Below are 16,847 nucleotides of genomic sequence, written 5' to 3'. Positions count from 1 at the left end.
TTATTTAGTATCATACTTGTGTGTTATACTGCTTCTCACTGTGGTTTTATTTGTTTGTTTTTTGTTTCTTTGTTTGTTTGGTTGGTTGGTTTGCTTTGCTTTGCTTTGTTTCAGGTTTTGCTATTATTATTGCTACAGAATACATTTCTTTCTCTCTCTGGGCCTCAATATTCTTATCTGTTAAATGGGGCATTGTGTTAAATGGCCTCTAATCCAATGTTCCCATTGCTATTAATCTCTGATTCCCTTCTCTTGGTTCACACCAGCTTTTCAGACCTTTCTGAGTCCCAGGTACAAAAGGGATTCCCATTGCAGGGATGTGGCCCAGTGGACCAGCCTGTTGCCAGGAGAATACGGCAATGGTGGCCACTTGCTCAACTGCAGAGACTGTGGATGCCCCCGCAGCCATTCTTACCCCACCAATGGTGTATGGTGCCAACTCAGCTCTCACACCTTTCCATCCGAGAGAGTGCTAGGAGATCAGCCTTTTGAGACAAAAATCCAACACTGCCAATTCCTTTCATTCCTCTGTCCATACTCACTTACTGTGCACCCACTGTGTGTGCACCAAGAGCTGTGCAATGCTTTGGGAAGAAGGTAAGGAACAAGACAGGAAGATTGCTGCCTTCATCAAGTTGACACGATTGGAGGAAACAGAAAATAAGCAAGTCAACAAATAAGCAAACAAGCTAATTTCAGGAAAAGCGTCAGGGGCCAAAAAGAGTGTAAATCAAGCAAATAAGACAGAGAGTGGCCGGGAGGGTGGTCAGGGCGGGCCTCTCTGTGGAGGTGACTTAGGAGCTGAGACAGGAAAGATGACAGGAGCCAACCATAGGATGAGCTGGAGAGGGATGAAGGGCGGGGCCTCTTAAAGGAATGACCTGGCTATCTGGAGTTCAGGAAGCAAGGTGGAGCATGGCCCAGAGGTCAGCAAGGCAGCAGGGGCAGGTCACGTGGCAGCTGCCAAGTCAACATAAGGAGCTTGGATTTTCTTCTACGTGTATTTGCCTATACACCAGACCTGCTATGTCATTTGTGGGGCCGAGTGCAAAATGGAAATGAAAAGCTCCTTTTCACGAAGCATCAAGAGTTTCAAGATGGCAACCACAGAGCACTAAACCAACACAGGCCCTTCCAAGCACGGTCCTAGCTAAGCATGGGGCCCCACCCACAGAGCCAGCCCTGTCTGTACAAAACTCTGTTGGCATCACCAAAGCTTTCTTTAATTCAATAAATCGGTAGTGAGGGCTTAAAATAAGCCAGGCAGTGTGCCAGGCATGGGGAGTACGAAAAAGTGAATGATCAAACCAAGAAAGACACTTTGACCTTAATTTTTCCATTAGATTTTCTCCACTAAGCTTATGAGGTCAGAGGCCTGACCTTTCTTTGCATATTTGATGGTCGTCAGACCTGCAAAGGTTCAGGCCATTCACTGAACGGATTTGACTTGATTCCTGAGTGATGATGGGAACCTTTATTACACGTCGCCATGTGCCTGGCACACACGTGCGTTATTTCACTTAATCTCCCTACCACCACCCGTCAACAAGAACCATGCAAGGAAAGCAGGAGATGAGAAATCAAGCTCAACGAAGAGAATTAATTTTTCCAAGTTTACACTGCTTACTGGTAAGTGGGGGAGCTGGGATTCAAACTCAGTTCTCATTGAATCCAGAGCCCTCCCGCTCTAGGTGCACAATCCTTACTCACGAATACCGTGTGTTCAGGTGATTGTTCACACTAGAGACTCAGGTGTAACCTTCAATAACCTTGAGAGTGACTAATATCTATGCCCTACCCTAAGGCCTCTACACAGATTTTCTCATTTTTTTCCTATTAAACAACCCCTTGATGCAGAGAGTACAATTTCCCAACTTTCCTGGTGGGGAGACTGAGACTCAGAGAGACTCAGTAACTTGCCCAAGGCCTCGCAGGCAATGTGCAATGGAGCTGGGCTAAGTCAAGCTGTGTCAATTGTCCCAGGGTCAAGGTTCCCGCCGTGACGCCTCGCTTTTCTCCCTTCACGCTAAGGCCGTGCTCAGTTCTTGCTGCTATGCAACCCCTGGTCAGTTGATCATTTTCTTATTGGAAAGGTCAAAGCTTAGAAGACAAAGGAGCCAAGCCCAGAGGGAAGGTCTGGGGTTTGACCTGGTGTCAACATCAGGGCTGAAGATTGCTTCATGCCCAGCCCAAGAGGAACAGGAAAGTCTGACTTCTCCCCCAAACCATGGGAAATAGTTCCTTTGCTAAAAAAAGCGAGGCCAGAAGCAAGAGTGTTACATGTCAGGGCCCTTTCTGCCACAGTCTTTCCCTTTGTCTTGGCCTTTTGGCCAATGGACAGGGCTATCTTGAAAGAGGAAGATTTGCTCACTTTTGGTTTTCTAACCAAGGATCTGAGAGACTTCCCTAAAGAAACGGGCCAGGCAGGGAGGTTCTGGGGCCCGGCATGGCCTCGGAAGCTTGGCCTCTGCTCTGTAGTGTCACCTTGCAGGGACTCTCGAGTGAGGACTCACAACCTCACTCTGGCCTATGTAGACCTCCCGGTGTAGCCCTTGTCCCAAGCCATAGAAAATGCACGCAGCCAGGGGAAAGAGCGACACAGGTACAGGTGTGTGTGTCAGTCCCAGGTCTGCTGGGGTGGGCTGAACTCCCAAGCCAGGCAGAAGCTGTGTCTGGGAGAACTCAGTATGCATCCCACAATGCCCCTTGTGGGAGCTGGGCAAGCCCACTCCCCAGTGTGGGTCTATGCACCCCCATTTTACTGACTTAAATGACAACCGGTATTAAGGAACAGGTCAAACTTATAATGCAATATATTTCTTGGTCTCGGTGAAGTCGCAGAAGCAGAAGAGAAGCTGAAAAAAGCAGTGAGGGCTAAGCTCAAGGGGGCAGAATGAAAATCCGAGTCCAGGTTTCAAACGGGAAGCACTGCATGTTTTCCCCCCAGCCTCACATTCTTCGCGTTGATTTGTCTTGCGTCGCTAGCGTAAGTCTGTTTTGAGTCCTTGTATCTCTAAGAATGTCTACCTATTCCTTTTACTAGGAGGTCTTCAAAATTCTCAAGTCCCAATCTTTTGTCTTCAAAACCTTGTCAAGCCACCTCCTTTGGAAGACAGTCCGTTTTCATATTCTTTATAAGAAATCTATTTTTTCCTTCCGTGATGTTTCTAGTATAAAAATAAATTACCCTTACAATGGAAATATGTTGTGTTCGAAGTAGTGAACTATTTTTTCTTGGACCGTAAGCCCTTCCATTGTGCAGACTCAATGAAGTTTTCTTCAAGTATTTTTTTTAAAGCTGTCACTTATGGAGCATTTAGGGCCTTATTTTAAAAAGTAACTTATGAAACCCTTATAAAAGTCTTTATCCATGAGTGATTAATGAATGTTATGGCTGAGAGGGTTGCATATGGAGGCAGGCTATCTGGGAGCCTTTCCAGAGGATGACCTTGGACACGTCACCCAAGCCCTCTGAGCCTCCATTCCGTCTGTCATGTGGGGCTGCAAAGGCACCTACCTCACTGTGGCTGTGAAGAGTAGATGCGATAACACAAAACACTCACACAGCACCTGCACATACGAGGGCCTCTACAAAGGCCAACTTTTAGTATGAAGCTCCTGTTCCTTTGAAGGAAACGGGAGCTGTGAGAAGTCAAGTGAGTTGCTTCACATCATACGGCTAGAGGTGATGGAGTGGGAATTCCAACCCCACCCCAACTTTCTGAATCCAAAGTCTACATCCATAATTATCAGAGTATGGTGTCCTGTGCCTATTATCCGCCTGGCATGGAGTACTCTGTGACTCAAGAGGACTTTCTTTATTAACAACCACATAGCACGGGGAACAGAACAGAAGCTAAGGGATGGCTTCACGCACCGACCCCAGGAGGGTTTTGGGATCAGTTAGCTTTAGCCTCTCTGCATCAACCACATTTGGTGATCCAGAAACCACACCAGCCAGCAAGCTGAAGATAATGCTGCAAAGGCATCCTCATAACCCAGCTCAACACTGCTTCAGGCAGGAACATCAGGCGGAACAGAATTATGAAATTAAATTTACTTGCCCTCCCCAGCAGAGACAAACAAGAAATCAGATACATATAGTCACTGAAGTATGTTTTTCTGATGTGCACAAGCTCAGGCTGCTGCGAAAGCACAGAGGAAGAATTTAAAAAAGCACACAGGATGTGGGTATCAGGAAAGACTTCCTGGAGGAGGTGACATGGGCACGATCTTGAAGAATGAATGAGTCGTCATGTTTAAAAAAAACAATAAGCCTGCCAACAGACATAGTGGTCTGAGGGCATGGTGGGATATGGTTAGGGAAGACCCGCCATGTATATCCTTACATCTTCATTCATTCGAGAAAATTAATGAACTCCAAATACATGTCAGGCCCTGTGCTAACTATGGGGAAAATAAAGCTTCATCTAACCTCCTGTAGCTTCCAGTGTGACCCATGCGCAGAGCATGGCAAACAGTGTGGGAGGTGTTTCTGATGGACGGGGGTGAGAAGAAGGGATCCAATGCACGTTGCAAATGGAAAAAGAGGATGGATTTTGAGCTCCATTTTTGGAGATAGAATATGCAGGATTCTGAGACTGATATATTCCAGGGGTGAGGGAAAGGAAGATATCTGGGAGTCTGTGGGATCTCCAGCACAAGAGATTGGAGGGAACGAGAGAAGGGAAATATGTTTGGGAAGTTCAATCGAGTTCAGCTTTAGAATCAGACTTGTAAATCTGTGAGTCTAGAAATTCGACTAGAAACTCCTTGAGGGCAAGAATGAAGATTGCAGCTCCTCGAAAGCCCTGCATCCTCACCTATGGGACCTAACATCATCCTTCTAGGTAAACACTGGCTGTTCAGTGAGCCCTTGCTGACTTGACTTGTCCTACCTGCCCTGTGTTCCAACCCAATCTCATCCTGCAGACAGGTCCAGTTCGCAAACTCGCTTTCAGCCACACCCCACCTGAGCTGTGACTCCAGAAGCTTCCGCATATCACAGAAGAACGCAAAACTGTTTCTCTTTTCAAAAACCAAAGTGCTCCCAGGATTGAATGTGTGAATGCTCGTGCAGCTCTAATCTTGGCAAACATCTGCTACCTTTGTGTGGCAAATGCAGCCTCTTTAGAACAGTGCCTTTGATTTCAGGGAAAGACAAATCAGGCCGCACGTTTTTGTTCTGAATGCATCTCATCACAGGAGGAAATTTTCCGGCAGCTTGGAAATCTGAATGTTTGAGAAATGGATTTTTTTTTTTAAACAAAGAGTTCACGATAAAGAATCGACAAGGTTCCTGAAAGAGATGAAAGCCAGCTTTCTATTCCTGTCTCTTTTCCCCTCCCTTGCCTCATCTTTTTCTGGATTCTTTTTCTGAGGTCTTTCTCTGGAGCCAAGTGTCATCTGCATTGCCATTTCCAGAGCTGAGGTGGCAGCTGAGGTGGCAGCTCTGCTGGTCTTGGAGGGTTGGGTGAGGGCTGGCAGTGGCCTGAGTGGTCTCTCTACATAGAGTCAGCTACAGACTAAGCCACAGGCTCCTCTCCCCTGGTGTTGGGACGTGTTTGCAAATAATCGAAATGGAGAGATGTTTGCAGTGCCAGAGTGTGTCTGAGATGCAGCCCCTCACTTTCATGGCCCAATTATAGGGTGTTGGTGTAACTGTCCCCGAAGCAGCAGGAGTGGAGAAACAGGCTCCGGCGAGAGTATCCGGTATTCATCTCCTCTCGCTGCTGCCTTCTGTCTGGGTGAGCCTGAGCGGGCACTTCAGACTTGCTGGATCTCAGGGTCACTGTACAATGGGCGGCAGTAAAGCCCACTCACTGTCCGAAGACAATGGGTGAAAGTGTGTACAGCTGCCTTACAAACAGGAAAACCACATGTAGATGTAGGGCGACCCACCGTCCTGGCTTATCTGGGACAGAAAGGTTTCCAAAGTCGTGGGTCTTTCAGTGCTAAAACCAGGAGAGTCCTTCACAAACCAGGATGGTGGGTCACCCTATGTGTCTTCAAATATAGCACAACTACAGTGTGACAAGGATAAGAACTAAGGTCATCAAGAACGTAAAACGAGTTTTCTGGAAAAATGTGCGCTGACTGATTCATTAAGCAAATATTCCGAGAACTTTATGACGGGGCTAATCCAGAGACTTTCTTATTCTAATTTAGTCCTGCATCAGCCCCCACAGAGTTCAGTTACACTCACACAATAATGACAACATACACCTCCCAGGTTGATTTTAGTTTTACATCTGTTTCACAAATATCCATACCACTTTACTTTTGCTGTCTAACAAGCCACCCAAAAGCTTAGTGGCTTAAAATAACAGTTATGGGGCCGGCCCAGTGGATCAGGTGGTTGGAGCTCCGTGCTCCTAACTCTGAAGGCTGCCAGTTCGATTCCCACATGGGCCAGTGGGCTCTCAACCACAAGGTTGCCAGTTCAACTCCTCGAGTCCCGCAAAGGATGGTGGGCTCCGCCCCCTGTAACTAAGATTGAACACGGCACCTTGAGCTGAGCTGCCACTGAGCTCCCGGATGGCTCAGTTGGTTGGAGCGCATCCTCTCAACCACAAGGTTGCCGGTTGGACTCCCGCAAGGGATGGTGGGCTGTGCCCCCTGCAGCTAGCAACGGCAACTGGACCTGGAGCTGAGCTGCGCCCTCCACGACTAAGATTGAAAGGACAACAACTTGACTTGGGAAAAAAAAAAAAGTCCTGGAAGTACACACTGTTCCCCAATAAAGTCCTGTTTCCCTTCCCCGATAAAAATCTTAAAACAAACAAACAACAAACAACAAAAAAACAGTTATGTACTTACCTCATGATTCTGTGGATAGCAGTGTGGGCTGGCCTCAGCGGGGCAGCTTTTCTTGCCTGGGCTTACACAGGGATTTTCAGTCAGCGGCTTGTCCACTGGAGACTGGCTGGTCTAAGATGGCCTCAGCTGGGATGGCTCGTTTCAGCTCATCGTCCAACAGGCTAGCCTTGTTCACATGATGGCTGGGCAGGGATCTGGAAAAGCATCACAGCCCACAGCTTAGACTCAGACCTGGCACACTATCACGTCCACCACTTTCTCTTGGCCACAGCCAGTCACAGGCCAGCCCAGATTCAAGGGATGTGGAGACAGTCTCCATCTTTTGATGGCAGGAGCTGCAAAGACACACAATTCCCAGGGACAGAGAATGAGGGAGGGTAGGAAATGATTGACAACAACATCCTTCTGATTTCTTTTATAAAACATAGAAACCAGGGACTTTACTAATTATAACAATCTACTGTCATATTATTACCATCCTCGCCGTCATTCAAGCCAGAAACCTTGGGATTCTCCCAGCCTGTTTCTCTAGCTCCCTCTACATCCAACCAGCCACCATGCCCTGCCACGTCAACCTCGTAAGTGTTCCCCACACCGCCCCTCCTCTCCATCCCCATGCCCAGGCCTGAGTCCAGAAGCAGGCCATCACTCCCTGGGATTATGGTGGCATGCTTCTAATCCTGTCTCTGCTTTCAGCCTCACCCTTGCTAGTCCGTTCTCATTGCAGCCAGAGTGATCTTTCTAAAGTGCATGTCACTCCTCTGCTCTAAAGCCTCTTTTCGTTTCTTACTGCTGCCAAATCCCATCTATCAAAGCCTTTCTACTCTCATCTCGCAACAACCCCTCCCTGCCAAGTCACTGCGCCATCACCAAGGCTAAGGTTCTGGGCACGGTGAGCGACTGGGCTTTCCTTAAACAAATCATGCCTTTGCATGCTTGTTAAAATGTATGTCAGTCTTCCAAGAATGTTTCCTACAGCCTAGATGTTTCTTACCAGTTAGACCTAGACTACAAACCCACCTGCATGCCCCAAGGAGTGGCCATTTATACATGTTTCTGTCTCTGTTATTGGGTCTTCCCAATGCTAACACAAATCATGGATTGGGTGTATGAGTCAGGGTTCTTCAGAGAAAATTAACACATATGATCATGGAGGCTGGCATGTTCCAAGAGCTGCAGGATCAGTCAACAATCTGGAGACCCAGAAGAGCCAATGGTTTTTAGTTCCAGGTCAAGTCCGAAGGCCTGAGATCCAGGAGAGCGGATGGTGTAGTTTCCATCTGAAAGCCAGCAGGCTCAAGGCCCAGGAAAAACCAATGCTTCCGTTTGAGTCCAAAGGCAGAAAAAAAAGTCAATGTCCCAGTTCAAAGATAGTCAAGCAGCAAAGAATTCTCTTCTACTAGAGGGATGATGAACTTTTTGTTCTCATCAGGCCTTTCACTGATTGAATGAGGCCCACCCTCATTAGGGAGGGCAATCTGCTCTAATCAGTCTACCAATTTAAATGTTCATCTCATCCTAAAACACCCTCAGAGGCACATCCCCAAAGAATGTTTGACCAACTATCTGGGCACTCCATGCATGGCCCAGTCAAGTTCACACATGACACTAACCCTTACAGTGGTCAGTGATTTTGTTGGTGAAAAACAACACAAAAACAATGATGCTAAAAGGCAAGAGAAATAAGACTTACAGATTGCCTAATGGAAAGGAATATTCCACTCACCCTTCTTAGTTTTGGAAAATACCCATAGTGGTAGCTATGGTGAGCAGAAGGTGACAAAATTAATGATCAAGTCCCTCTGGGCATGGGACATTTGTAATTCACCTGCTGAGGTTACTCCCAAGCCCATGTTCTGCTCCCGTCTCCACTACTCCATTGAGTTCACACAAGCATTACCTCTCCCTGGACAACCACATTTGCCTCCTCACCGGTCTGTCCACATCCACTCAGGCATCTGTCAATCCCCTCACAGCAGCCAGAACAATCTTGTCAAAAAACAAACCAAATTGGATCCCACACCTTCTAAATCCCCTCTGACGGCTTCCCACTTTTCTTAGAAAAGAAACCAAATCTTTATCTTAACCAGCAAGGCCCCACCCAGTTGGCCAGCACCTGCCTCTCCAGTCGGCCTCAAACCCTGCGGTCCTTCAACTTCCATGATCTCACCCTATGGCCTTCTTTAGTTCCCACTTCCCTCGAAGACTTTGCATATTCCATTCCCTTTCTCTGGAACATTCTCCTACTACCACCCACCTCCTATCCATGCTTCAGATCTCTGCTCACTTTTACGTCTTCAGGGAAATCTTCCTTGACCATCCAGTCTAGGTCAAGTCCTCAGTAGAACTATTATTTTCCCTCCTCGCACTTAGGTCTCTGTATCATTATGGATGCATTTGGTGTGATTATATAGCTCTCATCTTTCTCTCTCTCACCAAACTGTAAACTCTGGAGCACAGGAACTTGTCCGTTGTTGTCCTGCATTGTACCTCTAGCACTTCGTTTGGTCCCTGGCACAGAGGAACAAGTCAAACCATTGGAGGAACTAATTAGTTAATGAGGAGTAGCTATTCTATGGAGTTGGCTTCACCCTCCATTGGCTGCGCAAGGTCCTGTGCTTTGCAGTCTTCAGGGGAGAAGGGAGAGCTGGATGAGCTAGGAATGAAAAGTGGAGGTAGAGAACTGAGAGTCGCTGCAAGATTCAGAACCCTGTCCTGAAATCAGCCATTGCTTCCCTGCAATGTGCAAGCATCCATTGTAATGTACCTATTTCTGCACCAAAGAAGTGAATGACTGGCTCCCAACGCCTTCTAGATGGATGGCACATTTACTTTCTCTCTTTGGGAATCTTAAGTTGTGTAGAAATCAGTGGAGGTGGGCAGCAAAGAGAGGGAAGGTGGGCTGTATTCGCCATTGTCACAATGCCAAAGAGAAGAGACCGGCTAACATCTAAAGATGTCCCCAGTCACCCACTTTACTCAGCATTCCTAAGAAAGAACACACACACACACACACACACACACACACACACATACTCCCTATGAGAAAGAAACTAAGCCAACTTCAGACCACTGAGTCAAATGGCCCTGAAGGACCTGCCAGTCAGCTGCTGTACACTGAGCTTTCACCAAGCACCAGGCACTCATCTAGGTGCCGGTATCACAGCAGAGAACAATCCTCTGGGTGCAGAGCCTGTCCTCGTGGACCTACAGTGAGGTGGGGGCAATGGAAGCCGAGAGGGAAGTGCAGGAGCTTGGGCTGCTCAGAGAAGGGACACTGACCCAGACTTAGAGGTCGGCAGAGACTTGCCAGAGGAACTGAGAGCAAAACTGTACCAAGGTAACCCCTCCAAGACTTGGCTTGCTCACATACAAAATGGAGATAATAAGCCCCAGCTCCCAGAGTGGGTTGAGGGTGATTAATTTAAAATAACAATAATGCGGGCTCACTTTTCCTAAGCACTTGTTCTGGACCAGCTGCTGGGCTAAGCATGTCTTGTGCACCAGCTCATTAAATCTTCATCCCAACTCTAGAAAGCATGGAAAAGTATTACGCCCATTTTACCAATGTATAAACTGAGGTTTAGGGAAGTCTCTGGTAACCCAGGTCTGCTTGGCACCATGCTTTGGAAGGAGGGCACTCTGCCACCTCCTTAATGCAACAATGAAAAGCACTCAACCCAAAGTAAACCATCACTGAATTTCAGTTCCCTTTCTTCCCTTGTCCCCTCCTCTGCTGTATCCATAGAGAGGGGAAGAAAAGATCCCAGAGTTATTTGCTGGTTTCTCCAGATTGCACGAAGCCCGTTTATCTATATAAACACAGTCTTTGAAAGGGCATAGAAAGAGGAAACCAGCATATTGAGAATTATTCCCACCTTAAGAACAATAAACTAAATTCCCCAAGTCCATTCGTGGCCTCAGCCCTCACCCTTGGGAGGTCCTGGGGAGGAAGGCTCCTGGCTCCACAGCCCCTGGGTCTGGAGGTCACAGAGTTTCAGGTCTGGTTGCCAGAGCATTCCAATGTGACAGTCCAAAAATTAGTCAAGCTTCTAGGGTGCCTGGAGTCAGACTTCCTCACAGTCTCCTGTGGCTTGTGTTCTAGAAGGTGTAGCTGCAGCTGCTGCTCTGCTGACCCCTCTGGAGGACTTGGTGCTATCCCATCCACCAATGCATCACCCCGCTGGCCTGGCCCTGCCTTATCCTCTTGACCTATGTCCAGCCCTTTCACTGTATTCCAAGGTTTGGCCTCGTAGAAGATGTATTAATTCACCATTTGATTTATTCATTCCCTTATTAGAAGGGGTCTACAATGTGCCAGGCCTGTGCCTATGCATTTATCCACTCCCCATTATACTGATATGCTGAGTATGTTTGCAGATAACTCGGAGGAGTTGACCTGACTCCTGGCCAGTTGCCGCATCTCTCACTTGGCTGTGAGCATATGCAGCCAGCTGTCAGCCAGCCTCCTCCCTGCACTTGATTCCAAAGCTGCAGAGGTCAAAACAGTGGGAGTGTGATTCTGAAGTTGCTGGGATGGTGTCCCTGCCTTCCATAGCTCAGCTCAGTCGAGAACAACCAAGCTCAGCCCCTCAGGTCAATCCAAGGAACCCTGGGAGACCCTGCCCCCAGCAGGCAGTGGTTGAACTTGCTATTTCTCTTGCAATGGCAGCAACATTTGGCCTGGCGGGGAGGGCACTCTGGGCTCCTCAGATACCTCTGAGAACAGTCCCCAAGACATACTTCTTGTCCTGACCTGCATACTCAGTTGGCCCAACAAAGTAATCAAGTGCACAGACTTCAGTGTCAGCCGAACTTAGCATCACAGCCTGGCTCTGGCACTTTCTAGCTCAGTGAACTTAGGCAAAAATTGCTTCATGTACCTAGTGTGCAGTTTCCCCATCTACAAAAAGGGAGGTGATAATAATAATAGTGGCACCAGCTCCATAGGGTTGGTTTGATGACTAAATGAGATAACGCCGGCAGAGGATTTAACCCAAAGTTTCTCAACCTCAGCACCAGTGACATTTCAGGCTAGAAAACTATGTGTTGTGTTGGGTACCCTGTGCATTCTAGGGCATTCCTAGATTCCACACACTAGATGCCAGTAGCACACTTCCCCCTCAGTTGTGACAACTAAAAGTATCTCTAGACATTGCAGAAGTCCCCAGACACATTTCCTTATTGAGAACCAATGGATTAACCCAGTGCCTGAAAATATATTCAATTATTGTTAACCATTATTATTACTGGCTGCTGGATCCCAGCCTGCTGGATGGTCTTTGGCCCTTGTCCAGATGTTGCCAATGCCACCCCCTGAGAGTTATTCCTGACCCCAGTTTTCTGTGTATTAGCAGGACCCTGATTTAAGATATCCAGAATTACGGCACTGTCAACAGCCTGATAATACCTATGTGTCTGCTATGACATACTGAACAGCTAAGACCTGTGCCCAGGGGAATATCACAAACAAAGAGAATTGGGGGAGGGTAGAATCAATAGGGGAATTTCCTGAGGCAATCTGAAGCTAGAAAGAAAGTGGGGATCAATTCTGAGAGGGCCTAAGAGCATTAAGAGGATACCATTCCACCAATGCAATAAGACATGAAAAGAAATAGAGATTATGAGATACTGTCAGTACTATCAATGTGAGGCTCAGAACCCCTTGACTGTGGACCTGTTCTGAAATAAAATGCATCTATGGATGTAAAAATGCCTAGCCCATCACCTGGCCCATTGTAGGCCCTCAGTAAAAGGTCATCTAAAATTGCCATGCAGTTTGACTTATTTTGTCAGGGGAAAGGTTCCATCAGACATTTGGCTCAGTATCCTAGAATGTCAGAGTGAAGAGGGATCACAGCTAAAGATATTTCCATGGCGAGAGAAGAACTGGATTGTGCAGAGTGTGATGTGGTGTGTAAATGGAAAAAAAAAAAAAACTAGAAATGGAACTAGATGTCCCAGATCCTGTAAGTGACTGCAATGCTCATATGCACGTATGCTGACTCATGCTGAGCCTAGCACTAAGGTTACCTGAGAATCAAACTCAGCGGCTGGAAGAGACGTGAGCAGGTGCATTTGGATACGTGGCCTTAGGCCACTCCCTGCCCTTGGCCTTGGCATGCCCCGGGCTATCATCCTGACTCCTCTTGACTCTGTTCCCCTGTGCTCCTGTGCTCCTGGTCTCATTTCCATTTTCATGCCTCTCTCTTCTCCCAACCCTCCTCCCCACACAGCCTGGTCAAGCCTTATCCGTACCATCTGATCCGATGAGTGTAACCTAACTCTTCATTGTTTGGCTTAGTGTCTCCTCCCTGAAAACAACTAGCTCCTATTGAGTGTTCATTATGTGCTAAGAATTTTATATGCAATACCTGTCTGTGCAATAAGGGTCAATATTATTGTTTCCATTTTACAGATTATAAAACTGATGCTTAGACAGTTTCATATGTGGGAAAGGATAGCTAGGGTGTTAATGAGATACAATTAAAAGACTAACAGACTAAAGCACTAGTTGTGGGGAACATGATATCCTAGAGTAATAGGTGGAGGTAGTTGAATTCTTGGAGAGAGTGAACTAGTTTATTATGAAAGCCAGAGGGAGGCGGTGGCTGGTGAATGCTTTCTGGGAAGAGAGATTATTTCTCAGAATCGTGCTGATTCATTCATGTCTGATAAATAGATTCATTGGGGAGTGGCGAGGTATTGGAGGTGGGATTCCTGGGTGGTGGGATTCACACCCAGGTAGCATCTCTCTGCTGCCTCCAGCCCACCTAGAAGCCCACATCCTACTCAGAAGCCAGACCCATGCCATGATGAGGCACTCATTTGTCCTCACCAGGTCCCCAAATCATAGGCGGGGTGGAGATTACAGGGCTCCACCTGTCCTGACGCTGGACCTCCAGCTCCTGACCCACTTCTGACTAACCCATCTGTGGAGCCCTCCAAAAGTATGACCCACTTCCCACAGGACTCCTCCCCAGACAAGCTTCCCTGTGGACCTGCATTGTGCCCTGGAGTTCCTACAGCCTGGAGGCACCAGCACCGCCTGTCCTGGACAGCTCCACCCAGCCCAGCCCTCACCTGGGTGTTGCCCTGGTCTCCGCCCTCTCCTTCCCCCTCAGCCCAAGTCTTCTGGCTCTGGCTGCTCTGATCCAGAAATGTGCCTCCCTTGCTTAGGCCTTTTTAACAGCTGCTGTCGCTGATCCAATTTCTCCCCCTCGGATATACTCACCCCTCCAAAATGCAAATCTGTTCATATCAGGTTGCTGCCTAAACACCTGCCATGGATTCCCTTTTTCTCTAGGATAAAACCCAAGCCCCGTAGGTTGGGTGTCCCATCCTGAGGAGAACTCTATCCGTCTAGGTTTTCCTCTGCCTGGTGAGTCCCGGGAGAATGGGGTTGCTTAAGCTCAGCACTAAGAGTTCCAAACATTTGGCCCTATGCACAGTAACCCTTGAGTCTTAGAATCTTCCAATTTAAAGAGACATTAAATCAACTCCCCACTATCACGAACTCAATCTTTTGTTGACTGTTACCGAGGACAGGGAGCTCACATCAGGAGGCTGCCCATTCTGTTGTGTAAAGGACTCTCCTCTCACAGGGGACTAGAATCTTACACTTGTCATACACCCAGAAGGCAGTGGCTTTCCACCCATTGCAAACACCAACAAATAACGTGATTAATTAACTTAAAATAACCTGTGCTTTGATGCAATTGTGTCTTTAAACCCAAACACAGGATTTCACCTCTCTCCCAAATGTATGCCTGTCACTATACAAAAGACATTTGGATTCTGAATTGTTCCAACTGCCTTTGTCCAATCACATGTTTGATCCACTCACCTAAGAGTGCAGATTCTAGAGTCAGATCGCCCAAGTGAAAATACCATCTCCACCACTTACAAGCTGTTAGTTTCTCTGATCCTCAGTTTTCTCATCTGCAAAGATGATACCTACCTTCTGAGGAACTATTTATTGTGAGAATTAAAGAAGAGCTATATATAGCTAAGCATGGTGTTTGGTCTATATAAATGCTCAAGAAATGTTATTTCTTATTGTTATCATGAATACCTTTATTTATGACATCAGAGATGGCATTCAAACATATTTCCTAGAATGCCAATATTTAAAACAGATGAAAGCAGTGTTGCTCCAGGGGCAGCATGGGTGGGTATCCCAGGGTCCCAGTGCCTCTGCCTGCCCCATTCCTACACCCCTTCCTGGTAGCCCCTGAGTGCCCCCATTGGTGCCTTAAGACTCTGTCCAGTCTACTTGGAAGACTATTAATCATATCATTAATAAAGTCTCCATTAGAAAAGGCCACTTGTAGAGACACATGGAATGTGTATTAGTTTGTATTGCTGCTGTAACAAACTTAGTGCTTTAACAGTTTTTAGGTAAAAACCTTCAAAAGGGATTTCACCAGGCTAAAATCAAGGTGTTGACAGGGCTACTTTTTTTCCGGAGACTCTAAAGGATAATCTGTTTCCTTGCTTTATCCAGTTTCTAGAGGCCACCCACATTCTTTCGCTCATGGGCTCCTTCCTCCATCTTCAAAACCAGCAATATTAAGGACCCTTGTGATTACATTGGTCCTACCCAGATAATCCAGAATATGCTCCCTAATTTAAGGACAGTTGATTAGAAGCCTTAATTCCACCTTCAACCTTAATTCCCCTTTGCCATGTAACTTAACATATTTACAGTCTCCAGGAATTAGGATGTGGTTATCTTTGGAGTACCATTATCCTGCCTGCCACAGCTTGTCACTGGAGACCTCCTTGGAGACCAGCCTGGATACATTACTCAACATTTGGGGACATACACATCCTATCCACCTGAGTACAATGTCTTGCAACCCACAATATTCCATCTTGTTCTTAATTTTAACTCGCAAATCTTTAACAAATGTCTGCTGCAATCAAGATACAACATCTGTGGCACGACCCAGATGTACCAGATATAGCTGTCCTTTCAGGGTTATTAGTTGCAAGCAAAAGAAACCATCTCTGGGCTGATTTAGGCGTAGAAGGCATTTATTAAAAGGTTATTATGATGTTCACAGAGCCTCTGAGAGAATGGAGAACTGGTCATATATCAAGCAGCCAAGAATAGCTCACCATGTCATTTGGAAGAAGTGATCTGGGCAGAAATTATTGCTACTGGCCCTCCACTACCACTGGCACAGGCTGTCCCATGAGTATTACCATCACTGCACCTGGAAACTCAATCAACAACATTGATTCTCCGCCTGCCATCCTTGCTCCTTGACCTTGCTTAAACCCAACTTCAAGTCATGGGTGGCCACTTCTGCTTAGCCAAACTTAGAGCATCGGCCAATGCCTTTGCTGCAAGGGAAGCTGGTAAATTGAGCATGTGGCATCTTCAGTGTGATGGTGAAAGACAGGTTTCACCTCTCATCAAGATCCATACAGGAGAGAATTCCTCCAAATTCGTTCAAAAGGTAGGGATATAAAAAATAACAAATATCGACAGCATCGATCTAGGAAGCTTATTTTTCAAAAGAGAAATAATGATGTTTTGGAATTACTAATTGTTAGTGAGCCTACAATGGTGCCAAACTGATTTCTACTTCCTTTACTAAGTGCACATACCTCTACACCATTTAAATAATCATTTATAGTTCATTGCAAAAGACTGGATTTAAGCCCATAATTTCTAGATCCCAGGTTTGGAAAATCAAGACAAGACATAGCCATCCCTAGACTTCTGGCATCTCTCTCTCTCTCCACAGTTCTTCAAATACAATGGACAGGGATTGCACAGACTTCTGCAAGTCCTATCAGGACCCTGGGCTACACTTCATGTGGTATTGGAGACGTGAGTTAATTAAGGGCAGTGAGGTGTGCCTTTTGCCTTTCTCCTATCTCGAGTTTCAATCTTTCCAGATTAAAGGCTTACGCCTTGGTGAATTGAGCAGCTCTCACAATTCTCTCTGATAACTGTCAACATTGTACCATCATCGCCATGTTGTGGACTCCCTTTCCTTCCCCACCATCTGTCT

At 46.7% G+C, this 16,847-nt stretch overlaps 1 long non-coding RNA gene across 1 annotated transcript in view; it reads right to left on the bottom strand.

Annotated features, from left to right (window-relative positions):
• Nucleotides 1-16,847, bottom strand: part of LOC109456678 (uncharacterized) — a 116,720-nt gene that overhangs the window by 45,482 nt on the left and 54,391 nt on the right. Inside the window, exon 5 of the long non-coding RNA XR_012491314.2 lies at nucleotides 6,820-7,154. This is a non-coding gene — a long non-coding RNA (uncharacterized LOC109456678). The remainder of the gene's footprint in view (nucleotides 1-6,819; nucleotides 7,155-16,847) is intronic.

The sequence above is a fragment of the Rhinolophus sinicus genome, chromosome 13 (assembly GCF_057876585.1).
Source record: "Rhinolophus sinicus isolate RSI-liver-muscle chromosome 13, RSI-T2T, whole genome shotgun sequence".
In the NCBI taxonomy this organism is placed as follows: domain Eukaryota; kingdom Metazoa; phylum Chordata; class Mammalia; order Chiroptera; family Rhinolophidae; genus Rhinolophus; species Rhinolophus sinicus.
The sequence above is the reverse complement of the archived record's forward strand: the minus strand, read 5'-3'. Positions and strand labels throughout refer to the sequence as shown.